The 16,669-nt window shown below is 39.0% G+C and overlaps 1 long non-coding RNA gene across 1 annotated transcript in view; it reads left to right on the forward strand.

The window, feature by feature from the left end:
- Window positions 1-1,002: 1,002 nt before the first annotated feature.
- LOC134672130 (uncharacterized) overlaps window positions 1,003-16,669 on the forward strand; it is a 148,387-nt gene continuing 132,720 nt past the window's right edge. The window contains exon 1 of the long non-coding RNA XR_010099305.1: window positions 1,003-1,546. This is a non-coding gene — a long non-coding RNA (uncharacterized LOC134672130). The remainder of the gene's footprint in view (window positions 1,547-16,669) is intronic.

Here is a 16,669-nt window from a genome sequence, read left to right on the forward strand (position 1 = left end):
TCGGGAGTAGCCCGACGTACGTGGAGCGCTGTACGTGTTCCAAAGCCGGGCGCCTACGGTACCCTCATACTAAAAGTGTCGGGCGTAGACCAACGTACGTGACATGCTGTACGCATTCCAAAGCTGGGCGCCTCCGGCGGCCTCATACTCAGAGCGTCGGGCGTAACGTACGCGTTTCAAAGCTGGGCGTCTTCGGACCCCTCATACTAAAAGAGTCGGGCGTAGACCGACGTACGTGACACGCTGTAAGCTTGCCAAAGTTGGGCGCCGAAGGCACCCTCATACTCAAAGCGTCGGGCTACGCCCGACGCACGTGGCACGCTGTACGCGTTCCAAAGCCGGGCGCCTTCCGCGCCCTCATACTAAAAGTGTCGGGCGTAGGCCGACGTACGTGATACGCTGTACGCGTTCCAAAGCCGGGCGCCTCCCTCATACTCAAAGCGTCGGGCGTAACCCGAAGTACGTAACACGCTGTACGCTTGCCAAAGTTGGGAGAAAAAGGCACCCTCATACTCAAAGCGTCGGGCTAAGCCCGACGCACGTGGCGCGCTGAATGCGTTCCAAAGCCAGGCTCCTTCGGCGCCCTCATACTAAAAGAGTCGGGAATTGCCCGACGTATGTGGCGCACTGCACGCGGTCCAAAACTAGGCGACTTCGACTTTCTCATACTAAAAGAGTCGGGCGTAGTCGGACTACTACAAATCGCGCTCTAAAAAGTATGAAACAATAAGATTTATTACAATAACAATTATTTTAAGAAATTATCATGCAGGAAATTATAAACGTTATAATTTTTTGAATAAAAAAATACATCGTAATGTAATTTACTATATATTTAGCAGCTTACTGACACAAACCGAATTCCACGCGGGCGGAGCCGCGGGCACAGCTAGTTCAAAATATATTACCAGAAGAAGAAATTCAGGGGGCAAAATTTTACGTCAGGCAGATAGCGTTCCTGTGTCGGTATTAAGTTATAATAATATTATATTATAAGGCGCAAGTTCGCCCACACATGGAATACTGCTCTCATCTGTGGGCAGGGGCACCCCAATACCAGCTTCTCCCTCTGGACCGCATCCAACGAAGAGCGGCTCGAATTGTCGACTACCAGTGTCTTTCGGAACGGCTTGAGTCCTTGGCGCTGTGTAGAGATGTGGCCTCGCTCTGCATTTTCTATCGCATGTATAACGGGGAGTGCTCCAAGGAATTCTTCGGATTAATCCCTTCCGCTTCTTTTCGCCATCGCCCTACGCGACAACATTACCATCTTCATCGCTTGGATGGTTGGCAGACCTCAACTGTGTGTTTCTCCAGAAACTTCCTGCCCCGCACAGCCAAACTCTGGAATGAACTGTCGCCTGCGGTATTTCCGGATCGATGCGGCCTTCAAACCTTCAAGAAAAGAGCGTACTCCTATCTTAAAGGCCAGCAACGCGCTTGCAACCCTTCTGGTGTTGCGGGTGTCCATGGGCGGCGGTAATCGCTTACCATCAGGTGATCCGTCTGCTCGTTTGCCTCCTATTTGATAAAAAAAAAATAACTAGTTATCAATGCTTCTAGCCCACTCCAGACGGGAGAATTTTTCCGATTAAGCGTTATAATTTTGCATGTAAAATTTGCGCAAATGTTTAATAATGGCCATTTATTGTTTAAACTACTGTATACTTTAATTTCTAAATGTCTTCGTTTTGCTTTTACAAGCCAAAAACCTCACCAAATGTCACCAAGGGGGAGGGGGGGTCAAAAAGTAGCCGAAAACACCTCGCGTGATTTGTGCACAAGCCCAAAACAGTTGACTATGCGTTGAACCCCTCTTTGCTGTCAATATTCGTTAGTTCCTCTGCATTGGTCTTATCAATTTATAATTAATTATTATTAATTATTAGTTGTTCGTTGTTCAGTTGTTTTCCAATGTTCTAATAAATGCCTCTGTTCTCCTTGCACCATTTTTACATGTCTCTGTTTTGCCCGATGGTTGACTGGTAGAGAATGCCATTAGGCATTAAGTTCGCCATTTGTACATTATTTTTATGTTTTGTGCAATAAAGTTTAAATAAATAAATAAATAAATCAATACAACTTTTGCATAGAAATTTCAACACATTCCTTGCGTATACAAAATGCACTGTCAAGTTTCCATTCCAGTGCAATATGAAAGGATGAGTATGAATGTATTTGGCTTGCTGCTGGGAATTTGTGAAAGATGTATAGAATTTGAGAGTGAAATCTAAATAATGTGATTTCAGTTCTGTTCACACGTACGATATGTGAATTACAATAGGATATACCGGAGCCCGGAAATGTAATATTGGGATAACGGAATTATTACAGTATACTCGTCCTGGTGATTTCCCGATAAGGTATGTATATATATACCTGTTGTTGTTGTAAGGTATATATTTATCTGGTGTCAGGATGGGTGGATGTCGTCTAAAATCATTTGATTGATGTATAAAAGGTACAAAATTTCAAGCAAGATTACTTAAGCGCCCTTTCTTTATGACTGTATCGATATTTTTAAATTCTTTTTTTTGTACTATTTTCATCCCTCACTCAATAACATGAGTTTGACGTTATTTTATTCATTTAAATTAATGTATGTTCAGTAAGCATGAAGTACCTAGAATATCAGACTATGAGTCACAAAAGTATGTACAATTCTCAACAAAAGGAGATACCGCTATAGTCTCTATACATATGTATAATAATTCGATTGTGATACCTTTTGAATGCGGAATAAAGATATATGTATCACTATTTGGAAAAATATTAGTGTGGCAGATACTTGTAGCTCGTTATTTCAGTAATATGAAACTATATTATGAGTATTTAGAACTAAAACTCAAAAAATTTTTTCATCAAACCTGATAGGATAGGATAGGTCTTCAAAAATTATATTGAGGTATCTAATATCATTTTTTTCTGAACTGAATAGTTTGCGCGAGAGACACTTCCAAAGTGGTAAAATGTTTGTCCCCCCCCCCCCTGTAACTTCTAAAATAAGAAAATGATAAAACTAAAAAACATATATGATGTACATTACCATGCAAACATCCACTGAAAATTGGTTTGGACGAGATCTAGTAAGTAGTTTTTTTTTTAATACGTCATAAATCGTACACCGCAATTTTATTATGTTACGGAACCCTTCATGGGCGAGTCCGACTCGCACTTGGCCGCTTTTTAAGCATGTGGCAATCAAGAGTACGATTCATTTCATGTGAAGCGGATTTTATCAGTGACAACGCCGCAGTTCGCACGACAGCTTAAAAAGCGTTGCGTTAAAACCCGACGTTGGCGCTTTTTTACCGTTTCTAATATTTGTGTTCATATGAACGCTAAAAAATCACTTGTGAGTCGTACTGCCACGTACGCATCTCAGCAAAGCCATACTTTATTTGTTATTACGACGTATTATTTGAATATAGCTTGAATATTTCTGGGATTAGTAAGCATAAGTTGACATTTTTAAGGTAAAACTAATAATAATTTTGACGATTGACACCAAAAATTGACACTTGACAGCCAACTGAGAGCAGCGCCGGCGTTTTTTTAACGTTTGTGAGAACAGATACACGGAGTTCCATATGATCAATTCAATTAACGGCCAACGCTCAACGCCGAAAATCGAACAGTGCTCAATAAAAAAGCGCCGCGCTTAAAAACCGCTTTCGTGTGAATACAAACATGGTTATCCATTTTTAACGCGCGTTGAAAAAGCTGCCGTGCGAACGGCGCCTTATGTCGCAACAGTAAACTGGAGTTGCCAGTATATACCCCGTAATCATTATCATAAACTCATTACCCGGTACATTTAATTGCATTTATGGAGAGCGGTGTCGTGCAGTGAAAACTAAATTGCTTCCTTGTGCCAACCAACCATTAACGTATTAGTTTAAAGAGAACATCTATGGCTAAGGTTTGTTAGTTGCTTATGGTTAGATCCAGATTACTTGTAGAATTTTATTTAGTATCGTGATGAAATAGCATTTTCCTGTAGTTACCTAAGATACGCCTCGACAATCTTTGTTCAGTTTATTTTTCTCATTCAAAAACTGCACAAGCAATACTAAGAATAAGTAGTTTATTTTTAGGAAAATAATTGTATAATTGTACCTACATTATATTATATTTATATTATATTTAGCCTTTAGTCGGACAATACATTATTCATGTTCGTATATTTCACTTTTTTTCCATTTCTGTGTGTCCGTTTGCCAGGTGGCAAAGGCCTCCTCCAGTCTTCTCCATTCTGGCCTTTCTGTGGCCACTCTACCCCAAGTTGTTCCTGCGACCTGTCTTATGTCGTCGTCCCACCTTCTCTTTGGTCTAGTTTTCTTTCTGTTTCCATCTCTTGGGTACCATTGCGTGACTAGTTTGCTCCACTTGTCTTTTCCTCTGACTATGTGACCAGCCCATTTCCATTTTTGTCTTCTTATCTTTCTAGTTATATCCTGAACTTTAGTCTTTTGTCTGATGTTGCTATTTCTTACTTTGTCCGTTCTCTTGATTCCTATCATACTTCTTTCCTGTACCTACATACTCGTAAGTAATGTGATCTGAGGCGTAGTATTTTCAAGTAAGATAGTAAGGTTGTCTGGAAGAGATCGCTTTTTAGCGATAAGACCGCCTGTTGTTTAACCTCTTCTTCCTGTATTATTTGTATTGTTTTCTGTAATGAGGTGTGCAATAAAGAGTATTTGTATTGTATTGTAAGATGGCACGTGTGATAATATCTTAATTGAGTTGTGTGTTAGTCATTCAATGCTTCGGAAACATAATTTCCAAAGTATAAAATGAAAGTTATACATTTGCAATCGCAGGTTATCAACCAAATACCGTCGTCTCGGAATCCCGCTTTAAAAACGCTCAGAACACAATCTACCTGTAACCGTCCCTAATTCCATACTGACCTATTCCGAGCATCTGTAAAAACAGGAAACAAATGGCGCGGAAAAAGTAAGAGTACGAGTTAAAACACAATGTCGAACGTAGGAAGTGGTCGTATCATTTACATAATAAGGCGACACGTCCTGCCAGGCTAAGCATACCAGCCCTATCTGCATTTGAAAACTCATTCAACTTTCTAACCTATCCCATAACAACAGGGCACACAATTGAATGAGTTTTTAAATGTAAATACGGTGGATATATTAAGCGTGACAGCCGAAACGTAAAGGTGGTCCGTGACCCGCAATCCGAGTGTGTACCTGATGAAATTTGGAATCAGCACCTTTTCGGGAGGTTTTCATTTGGTGGATTTGCCAGTGTTAGGTGTGGATTATCCAAATCCTGCAGCTCTCCGAAAATGTTTGGTGTACTTTAATAAAGGATGAAGTGTAAAAACGGTAGATTATACCATTACACGTGTCAGGCGTGGCAATGCAGTTAATCCGTATAACTTTGAACGCTTTAATACCTCAGCATCAGTCATAGCATAATATGAATTATAATATACTTTCATATTACAGTATGGGGGACCACCAAAATGTATCGTTTTTTCTATTTTTGTGTAAAAATCTTTATCTACACACATATCATAAACTGTCTATGATGCCTTCAAAATTCGTAAATAATGGCCCACATTACGATAAACTGTTTTGTTACAGCAAATTTCTTATCTGTGAAAATGTGGTAATAGCTTCATTACTATATCAAAATCGATTTGGTAATGCATTTCAAATTTCGAACATCTCTGAAAAAAAAAAGCAATTTGATTTGACCCCTATTCTAATATCGGCTGAGATGACGTTTTATTCGAAATCAAATGACAATTGCATACAATATTGACAAACTCGCATGTAAGTTGGTATCGGACGATATGGTAATCGACCCCGACTCTAGTTTGTCTCTGATTTAAAAAAAACACGGATGCGTGACGTGCGTGAAAAAAGTTTTCATTTGCCGCCATTTGACGTACAGTTTATCTTTTAAATAGTTTATAAGTAAAATATGATTTGTTTTGTTGGTTTTAAAGGAACTATAACGAAAGTTTCGTGTAAAATGTGCGATAAAGATATTTCGGAAACGCCATCTCATATCCGCGAGTTCCGCCAGAGAGCAAAGTCGGCTGTAATATGAAGTTAGTGAATATATCATAGAAAGTTTATAATATGTGTGTAGATAAAGCAGTATGTAACTGTACATAATTAGGCATTAAAATACTCGTGTGATACTATTATGAAACTCATTTCATTCGTTTCATAAACCCACACTTGTATTTTAATGCCTTTCATTATGTAGCAGTCACATAAACTACTATAATGCGGTTCACAGAATACATCAACAGTATAGTTCTTATAGTTTCGGAAAAAGTGGATGTGACATACACGGACGGACAGACGGACAGACATGACGAATCCATAAGGGTTCCGTTTTATCCCATTTGGCCACGGAACCCTAAAAAGCTAAAGCAATTACCTTAAATCCAGCATCTTTTTTTAGTTTCCTGGCTAATCGCCAGTTTATCGCCCTGAAAGTATTAGGTATAAAGTCTGAAAATCACCTCAAAACAAACACCGATTTCTTGGCAACCGCGGCTACCATTTTGTTTCATAAACGAGCACTTAAGTGCAGCTCATTGAGTGCGATACCGTGTCTTGGGACCGAATTGCTTTGTCTCCGAACGTGTCATTAACGTATTTGTAGCGGAGCTCGGTTTCGCGATTCAATTGTGTTATTTGTATTGCCGGTGCGTCTTCGACTTCTCTGGTTAAAATTGAATAGAAAAGGGAAAACTGGTGGAATATAAAGTACAAAGTTTAAATGTTTTAATCAAAATATCAGGGAGACCGAGCTTTTCTCGGAAAACGTATAAAAAATGCGTTTTCCCAGAGATAGACCTAGCTAGATCTATTTATCGTCCCGATAATATTTAAATAAGTATATAAATACATAAACAAGAATAGCTCGTTTACAGGTAGATTTAGATTAGATAGATAAGAAATTCTTTTAATACACATTTTGTATTTGCAGCATTACAAAATTACTAAAATCATAATTATAAACATAAACCTTCCTTCGTAGTAGCTTTACTTATTGACCGTGTATGGTATGTATAAAACCGTATTGTATGTATTACCTAGCGACCCGCCCCAGCTTAGCACGGGTTAACAAATTATACACCTAAACCTAAATAGGTGAAAACCGCATGAAAATACGTTCAGTAGTTTTTGAGTTTATCGGGAACATACAAATACACAAACAGACAGACGCGGCAGAGGACTTTGTTTTATAAGGTGGAGTGATTATACGGTTTAAAGGGTTTCACACTTGATACAAAAAAACAAGTAGGTGAATCTAATTTAATCGATCGATCACATGCCGCAGTGTAACGATAATTCCATGCAATAGGCTAGACGAGAACTTTTTGAAATAGTATCAGTCGATTCGGTTTGTGTTGAAGATCAAATGTATATATAGGGCCCATGGCGTTGAAATAATCTTCTTCTTCTACCTAGCGTTATCCCAGCCTTTGCCACAGGGTCCGCTTTTCTACTTGCTTTCCTCCACTCGTGTGAGCCCGTTCACGCTCATATCTGCTTCCACGACATCGAGCCATCGCTTTTTTGGTTTGCCTTGGCCTTGATACAATACCTACGAAAATCAGAACCAACAGTCAAAGCCGGACAATTGTACCCAACGCGTAAAACGCCCCTTAAGGTGACAGTCAATGGACTGTCACCTTAAGGGGCGTTTTGTCCAACGACAGCTGCAATACTGTTCATTTTACTATGGAAATTGACAATGACAGCGACGCGTTCAGTGCCGGTAGTGCAGCTGCGGTTACAAATGGAATGTTACCATTACTTTCCAATTGGTAAGTGATTGTGACGCGTGTCGAGGCGTAAATACAAACTTGCCAAATATGGAACCAGGAATTAAAGAAAATTATTGATTATATTTTCAAATAACCTTATAACCAACATACAAAGCCAGCGAGACAAAGCACCCGCGTCACGGCATCGCACTCAATAAGCCTCGAGTGCACTCGCAATTGCGTTATTAAGAACATAATGGGTGCTTGTGCCAATTTACCTACAAGTGTGGCTTTGATCTCCGTTCACGGGACAATTTCCTAAGGTATTTTGCTAACAAAAGCGACATAATCACAGATATACCTACGTGACTACATAAACCACATCTGATACTCTTTTCTTACTAATGCCGCTGGCCTATTATGGATGACTTTATCCACGTGACAAAATATCCCTCACTTTTTAACAGAGCGTGCTTGAAAGTGACGGATACCGTTTTATCACGCTGTCACGTAGACAAGAACGACCATTATATCCGTACAGGGTCACAAGTGGCGTAGGTATATCACGTCATGTCGAGATAAACTGTACAAACAGGGGGGCATTCGATTCATCAGAAATATCTTTGAATAAGTTTTGAAAATAAGAGTGCTACGTCGCCTGTCAATGTGACGACTTTTTCAAAACCGTTTTGCGTTCACGTGACGTAAACCTTAAGTGTTGTATTTTATTTTTTCCAAACTCGATTGGAAGGACTTATCCTATTTGAATTGATTGTAGGTACTGGTTCCATGTGAATAGTTTACCTTGTAATTACTTCTTTTTGTTAGGTACCTTCTGGCCATTTAACAGATTTAGATGAAATTTGTTATGGAGATAGCTGGAGGCCCCCGAAAGGACATAAGATAGATTTTTTTAATCATCATCATTATCATTCCACACAGAAGAAGTCGCGGATAGGCTACCTAGAAATATATACTAGCACACAAGTAGAGCTTAAACTATATTAAGTTACTTTAGACATAACTGGCATTTCACCGAATTTAACTGCTCAAAGCAAAATGCCCGCAGCAGTGTGTAAATATCCTAAACGACCATAAACTTGTTGACGTAATCACCACTTAAAATACGTGCACACCGAGCGACCACTTTGTTGACACAGTCGCTATATCGACACTCAATCGATCAAGCACGGGAACTTATTCAGCGGTCGCTCTGGCAATATTTTAAAAAGGCACCGCTCACAGCGGTAGCCATACAAAGGTTCCTTTCAAGTGAACTAAGAGTAGGTAAGAAGTATTTTTCTTTGTCCAACGTCTCCAGTGAAATCAGACTTTTCACAAGATTAGAAACCGACTTCAAAACGCATATAATAAAACATTAATCCCTTCCAACAAATAAATAAATGGTGTGGTTTTGTCATGTTATCGATTTTATTTCGTCGTAAACAATTGGACACGGAGGAAACAGTAAAAGTCATAAAACATAATTATAGGTAATAGATGTATATATCTTGAGGGATCTTCGTTATAATTTTCAGTATAGGATTCCTGCTCCGTCTTGGTTTTGTTATTAATTTAGAATGTATTTAGACCTCGCTCGCATGCAGAAGCTTCTCTGGTTACAGACAGTCAGGAAGTAACTAGATACAGCGTACACAAATATATGTCGGTTCCAGGCTACACTATTCTGGAAACATAGAGACTTACAAGTAGCGTAACCTGCGATCAGATGATGCCCATCAAACTTAAAGGTCTCGTATAGTACTGCGTCATAAGATCTGCTCATGTATAGGAGTGAAGCATGTCTGCAACGCCATCGCCAACGCATCGGATGCAAGGTGTGACGAGACTCGACAATATACGTAACGAGAACGTGACGTTGCTGACAAAGCTACACGAGAGCTTGCTGTGATGGTATGGACATGTAAAGAGGAGACTTTCTGAACATATATATTGAATACTTTGAACTTCAAAATTTCTGGGGCCTGAGGGCAGGGAAAGCTGAAGGGGTAGTGGATGGATTCAATCAAGAAACATCTTAATTGCTGCAATGCATCTAAAGCCAACACGTTAAACAGGACAAAATTGGAAGTGAAGAAAAAAAAAGAAAGCAGACCCCACCATCAGATGGGAATAATAATTTTCAAGGAGAGCGAGCATAAATTTTATAACATTTTTACTCTCCCGACCTTTTCTGTGTGACAGTGACTTCAAAAATATAGTTTAATATCAAATGCACTGGCAAGGATAATCTTCTCAGACAGCTATGAAATTTTAAAGTACACTTCTCAAGCATTTTTCACTTTTATGTGAGCGCCGTACGCAAAGATTTCCCCTAAGGCGAAACTCAAAGAATTATTGTCAGAAACTTCGACAATGTTTTGAATTACCAGCGTATTTTTTCCTCGATTTTTTCGTTTATGAACTTTATCATTACAATCATTATGTCATTTGTGTTTTGTGTTCAGGGCAAACGTTTTTTGTTTTCCTGGCGGTCTAGCATAAGTTGCGTTCTCGCGCGCGAGACCGTACTTGAAGTCGCGCTAGATTTATGAAGTCGCGCGCGAGAATGCAACTCATGCTAGCAGGTCTGGTATAATAACTCAACGGTAGACTTCGGCCAGGCGACTGCTGTCAACTCCGTTGCTGTCGCTGGTGTGCTCGCAAGTTGAGCTGATATCATGGTATGGTATTAAAGGTAACAAATAAATCGCAATAAATCGCAAAGCGTTGCTGATGCAGCGTTGCAGCTGCGGGAAATTGGTGATATCATTGTCAATTTCCTTGATAAAGTACCTAAGCTACGTTCTGATCATGTTAATCAGGTCAACGACAGCAATGCAATTTTTGAAAAATTGTCGGTAATGTAGCTATTTTCCCGTCGCTATGAGTAGAAATCAGTACCGCTATTACAATCGCCATCTGAATTGCACCTTCAGATTGCAATGCCTACTAAAAAGGTAATTCGAATATCACTTTTACACCTATTATTACACCTTTTTGTCATTTTTGTGTTTTTGTATTTGCTAGGCAAAAATGGTGTAACATCACTTTTTGAGCAGCGATGTGTGGCCTGTTTATCAAAAGCTTGTAACTTGTAATACAAGTGGAAGTCCCTTTTTGACAGCTTTTGTTAGAAAGGGACTTCCACTTGTATTACAAGTTACAAGCTTTTGATAAACAGGGCAGTGGTCTATCTACTTATGGAAATTACAACAGGGTCCCGTTTCTTAAAGACTTGTAACTTGTAATACAAGCGGATATCACTTTTGACATAAGCTTTTATTAGAAAGGGACTTCCACTTGTATTACAAGTTACACGCTTTTGAGAAACGGGCCCCAGGTATCGTGCAAAGCTACTTTATTACTAAAATGTTATTATGGTTAAACACTACTAGGTACTGGAGCGATGTGGCTTGCGGCTTCCATTCTATGTTCCTACGGGACTAGTGTAGACTACGTACTTCGTGCTGGTAAATATAAATTGGTATTTCATACATAAGTTTCCAGAAACTGATTGGTTATGTACGAGTCAGCGTATACTTAATATTATAAATGCAATAATAACTATGTCTGTCTGCCCGTCTGTTCACGCATAAACCGCTGGGTCGATGACGATGAAATTTGACGAAATCAGACGCGGGTTGTAGCTAGTCAAGGATAAGGTATAGAAGTAACTAGTGCTCGACGCTGCACTAGTATTCGACATGGGCACTTTATGTCAAAGTGACAAGGATTGAATTTGAATACAGAAAAATCTTCGACGTTCAAATTTAACCTATATTACTTTGATATAAAGGTAGAAGTACTAGTCCTCGACGTTGCACTAGTACTTCTACCTTATTTCGAAAATAAAACCAAAATGTTAAACTTGTTGGTTATTTATTATGTTATAAAGTCTTCATCTTCCCAAAAAGTTCATTGATATGCATATAGGTCAAAGAATCTTAAAGGTAGACATTGAGTTACGATTATAATCTCAGTTGGCGAAGCTAATCCATATTCCGATAGGTTGACCGGCTGGCCCAGTTTTTGTGTAACCTGAGTTTTATTATAACGATGACTGGCAGAATAACGGCACAGCTGGGAAATTCAGCTCGTGTTGACAGAAAATATTACTTTTTAGTCGTGGTATAATAATATACTCCGCCTGGTACTCTCTTCCCGTCTTTTCGTGGTCACGTGACTGACACAAGTCTACGTCATCATGCGGCAGCGCTACCTATATGACAATATGCGATAGCGCTATATATAGGTTATTGTGACGTAGGCTTGTGTCACTCAGGGAAGAGAAGACCATGTTTTATTAGACTATGCTTTTTAGGGTTCCGTACCTCAAACTACCGTAGATATTATAAGTTCGCGATAAACTCAAAAACTACTGAATGGATTTTCATGCAGTTTTCACCAATCAACAAAGTGATTTTTGAGAAAGCATTAGGTGTATAATTTGTTAAGGTTTTGTGTAGCCCGTGCGAAGCTGGGGCGGGTCGCTAGTTTAGTTTATTGCAAAAACAGGTACTGGTTTCTTTTAAGTTTATAAGAAAACAACACATTTAAATGGCATCTCCAGAGTAATAAATAACTGTCATACTTACGTAAAGTACCTTGAAAAATGTAACTTACGTCTGCGTAACTGACTTTCAACACATCTCGCTCCCGCTAATATGCCAGTATGAGCGAGATACATTAGAAAGTAAGTTACGCACACGCTAGAAAATATGTCAATGTCAAGCTCATGGTAGCCGTACTGGCCATTTCTGTATTACCATGAAATCAATTGATGAAGGGATATTTACAAAAACAACATAACTGCTTAGAGCGGTTGACACTTTTTTAAGAACATTGTTAATCAATCGTTTCAGGTGTCAACCAGTGTAGTCAGTTATGTTGTTTTTGTAAACATCCCTTCAATTTTAATATTTTAAAGTACATATCAACCCAATTCCACGCTTTAATTAATCGGAACACTCGTTATGGCATATGTCAATGAGGCGTTCCCCTACGGGATGTGACGACACTCCTCATATGGATTCCAACGTATTAATTATGAAAATTGATGGATTACCTATGCATAGCCACGAATCCAGTAACATTGCTGACAGAAGTATGTTGTGTTGAGGTAGTACCGTGTTTGTATACCGTTCACGACATAACTGCGACTTTCAATCCGGACGTCGCGGGTTCAAACCCCGGCTCGTACCAATGAGTTTTTCGGAACTTACGAGTATGTGGGTACGAAATATCCTTTGATATTTCCCTGTCACTTTTCGGTGATGGAAAACATCGTGAGGAAACCGGACTAATCCCAATTAGGCCTAGTTTCCCCTCTGGGTTGGAAGGTCAGATGGCAGTCGCCTTCGTAAAAACTAGCGCCTACGTCATATCATGGGTTTAGTTAGTTGTCAGGTTGTAACGCATATGTATAAGCATAATGTTCGATCAATCTTACGAGTACTACTTATTATAGAAAAAAGTTATTGTTTTCTTCTTAAAACGAACGGCAGAATGTCTCTAAGTAGGTAATTTGCAAACATCAAACACGGAAATCTACAATAATAATATATCTTACAACCCGATAAATTCTTAACAAAAGCAATTAAGCAGTCGGGTAGCGTACTTAATTTCAGATAACCAATCCGAATCCAATTTCTGAACTAGCATACGCTCTAAACAACTCTCAAATTAGTCTAAACTAAAACAAACAATCAACCGATATTTATTAGCTGTTCCTGAACGGAATACTAAAGCAATTGCTAAAATAAAGACAAGAAGAAAACAATTGACCCAATAACAAAAGGGTCGGAAACAGAAACGAATGTTAAGCGTTGACTGCTAAACGGTCGCTAACACGAGATTTATTTGGCCATCGGGCTACAACGCGGTCTCGCAATGACGAACGGTCTCTGTTTAAAGCAGAAGCGCTTAGCGGAATTTTTGTATATTATAGTAACTAAATACTGGTGTATTTAGGATGTGGTCATCCTAATAAGTATGCCTATACACGTCCCAGTGCTGGGCATTTAAAGCCTCTTCTCATGGGCGACGAGGCCTGTGCCCAGCAGAAGGCTTCGGTTGAAACAGAAACGAATGTTAAGCGTTGACTGCTAAACGGTCGCTAACACGAGCTTTATTTGGCCATCGGGCTACAACGCGGTCTCGCAATGACGAACGGTCTCTGTTTAAAGCAGAAGCGCTTAGCGGAAAATTTATATTATAACAACTAAATACTGGTGTATTTAGGATGTGGTCATCCTAATAAGTAAGCCTATACAATCTATACATGTCCCACTGCTGGGCATTTAAAGCCTCTTCTCATGCGCGACGAGGCCTGTGCCCAGCAGAAGGCTTGGGTCGGAAACAGAAACGAATGTCATGCGTTAACTGCTAAATGGTCGCTAACACGAGATTTATTTGGCCATCGGGCTACAACGCGGTCTCGCAACGACGAGGTCTGTACCCAGCAGAGGGCTGAGGTCGGAAACAGAAACGAATGTGTTGAGCGTTGACTTCTAAACAGTCGCTAACACGTGATTTATTTGGCCAATAAGGTGCAGGGGTTTCACACAACACATCTTATTCGCTATCTGGACACAGGTATATATAATAGGTATGGCACTCTAGTTAATAATAAATAAAACATGGAAGATATTTCGATTAGTTTAAATTACCCCGTAGTCGAAATTGCTTAGGCCCTCTTGCACCATCCTAACAACCCGGGTTAAGCGGTTAAACCGCTAACCCAGTGTCATATTGTACTGGCAAACATGTTAACTCCAAGTTTAACCGGTTAACCCCAGGTTAGTAGAATGGTGCAAAAGGACCTTAATGTATTAAGTTGTTTTAAAGAAAATATTTTTTTGGCTGTTACATGGTTGACTAAATAATACGTTCTCGCTTGCACCTTGCACCAAACGTGAAAGTTCATCGCCCACACTGAATGTTTTACTATTGACATGGCAAAACAAATCATAGGAAAATGTAACTGAAAGGATTTTTCAGGCTTCGTGGACCGTAATTTCAGTTCACTGTCGCGTAGCTACGTCCCGACCTAAATAGGAAACATCGAAAAAATTGAGAGGTCCCTTTTCTTGAAGGGACTTTACGCTCTCGTAGGCCATAAATAATATATCACGTGGCAGATTGTTTGTTTTTGAGAGGCTACAAACAACACGAACCTTTTTACTTCGTATTTGGTGTTTGTATACAGATTATCAGTCAAATAACAGGAGAAGTATTCTTGTATATATGGTTTCGAGCGGGTGATGGGAGTAGAAGTCAAACACCTTATGAGTGTTGGTATAAGAACTTAAGAACGTTTATTCTCTAAATGCCTGCCTATATATACACGTTAGGTTGCGCTTACACAAGCAATATGCGTTTATGTTGCAGTAAACCAGAGTGTTACTGTTAAATACTAAAAGTGGCTAATTGCCATATTACATCTCCCCCGAAAGTTCCTCTCACCAGTTCAGCCTGTTACAGCTTGGCAAAAAAGAGTAGAAATTAAAAAGTGGCAACACTGTAGTGCCATCCTTTTCAAACCTATATATATAAGTAAACGGGACGACACTACAGTGTTGCCACTTTTTAATTTCTACTCTTTTTTGCCAAGCTTTAATAGTTACTCGCAAAAGGTAACAGTGGCGAATAACTGACAGGCTGATATCCGGCGAACTAGTCATATATGGGCCCCTTAAGACATTGATATGAAGCGCCAAGCGCCTCTCACAAGATGTACAATAACTTATAACTTTTATTTAACATTTTAAGGCATTAAATCCGTTAAAAGACACTTTTACTCCCTTTATTTAAACTTATTTAGTTCTGGCAGAAACTCAACGAAAATAAATTAGGAAAAAGAAAATATTAATAAAATAAACCATCTCAATTAAATTCGATATGCTAATAAAAATAAAATCTTTCCAATTTTTATTTTACCAATTCCAACGATTTCAAAATGCGTAAAAGGAAAAATAAGAGAAAACCTGAGTACTTTTTCAACAAAAAAAATATGTTGAATCTTTTACTGAGCCCTTTTGAATCATCTTGCTTCGAGTTCCATAGGATCGAACAGCATTATTATTCCTAAACTAGAGTCGGACCAAAAAAAGTCTGCACCGGATTTGATAGCCCACGCAGTGCAAGTGTTATTTATACGTCATAATTTAATAGAAGTTTGACGTTAAAAATAACATTTGCACTGCGTGGGCTATCAAATCCGCTGCAGACTTTTCTTGGTCTGACTTTACCTAAACTTGCACGACTCACAATTTGGTTTTAGGGCGGGGTTGTCCACGGAGAGTGCTATATTGTATCTCAAACAAACTGTTCAAGTACTACACTGATAAAAATACACCTGTTTTGCCTATTGTATTACTTATAATCTGATTTAAAAATAAAGTTCATTTATTTTATTACAAGCTTTTATTTAGTTTCACCTGTCCCGTTGTCTGTAATCAAATCTTGCAAGTTAAATTTGATCCACTTCTCGGTTTCCGATTGAGCTGAAATTTTGCATGCATGTATAAATCGGATGACAATGCTATATTATGGTACCATCGTGCTGATCTGATGATGGAGACAGGAGGTGGCCATAGGAACTTTGTGATGAAACAACGCAACCTAATTGTGTGAAGTGTTTTTAGAATTGTCTCGATGAGTATTAGTTGCCTGTCGTAAGAAAAGTACAGTCAGCGATAAAAGCTTGTACTAAAAATTAAAATTTTGTCAAAAACTTATGTAAATCTGATTATTATATAAAATGTTCCTATTCATATAAGATACTTTATACAAGTGCGAGTAATATCGTAATGGCAATTATCATTATGCACGATATTAGCTAGTCTCATCTGCTCCTCACGACCCTACCACCAATTAGACGTCTGCTTAGTCTTAAACAATGTC

Source organism: Cydia fagiglandana, chromosome 16 (genome assembly GCF_963556715.1).
Source record: "Cydia fagiglandana chromosome 16, ilCydFagi1.1, whole genome shotgun sequence".
Lineage (NCBI taxonomy): Eukaryota > Metazoa > Arthropoda > Insecta > Lepidoptera > Tortricidae > Cydia > Cydia fagiglandana.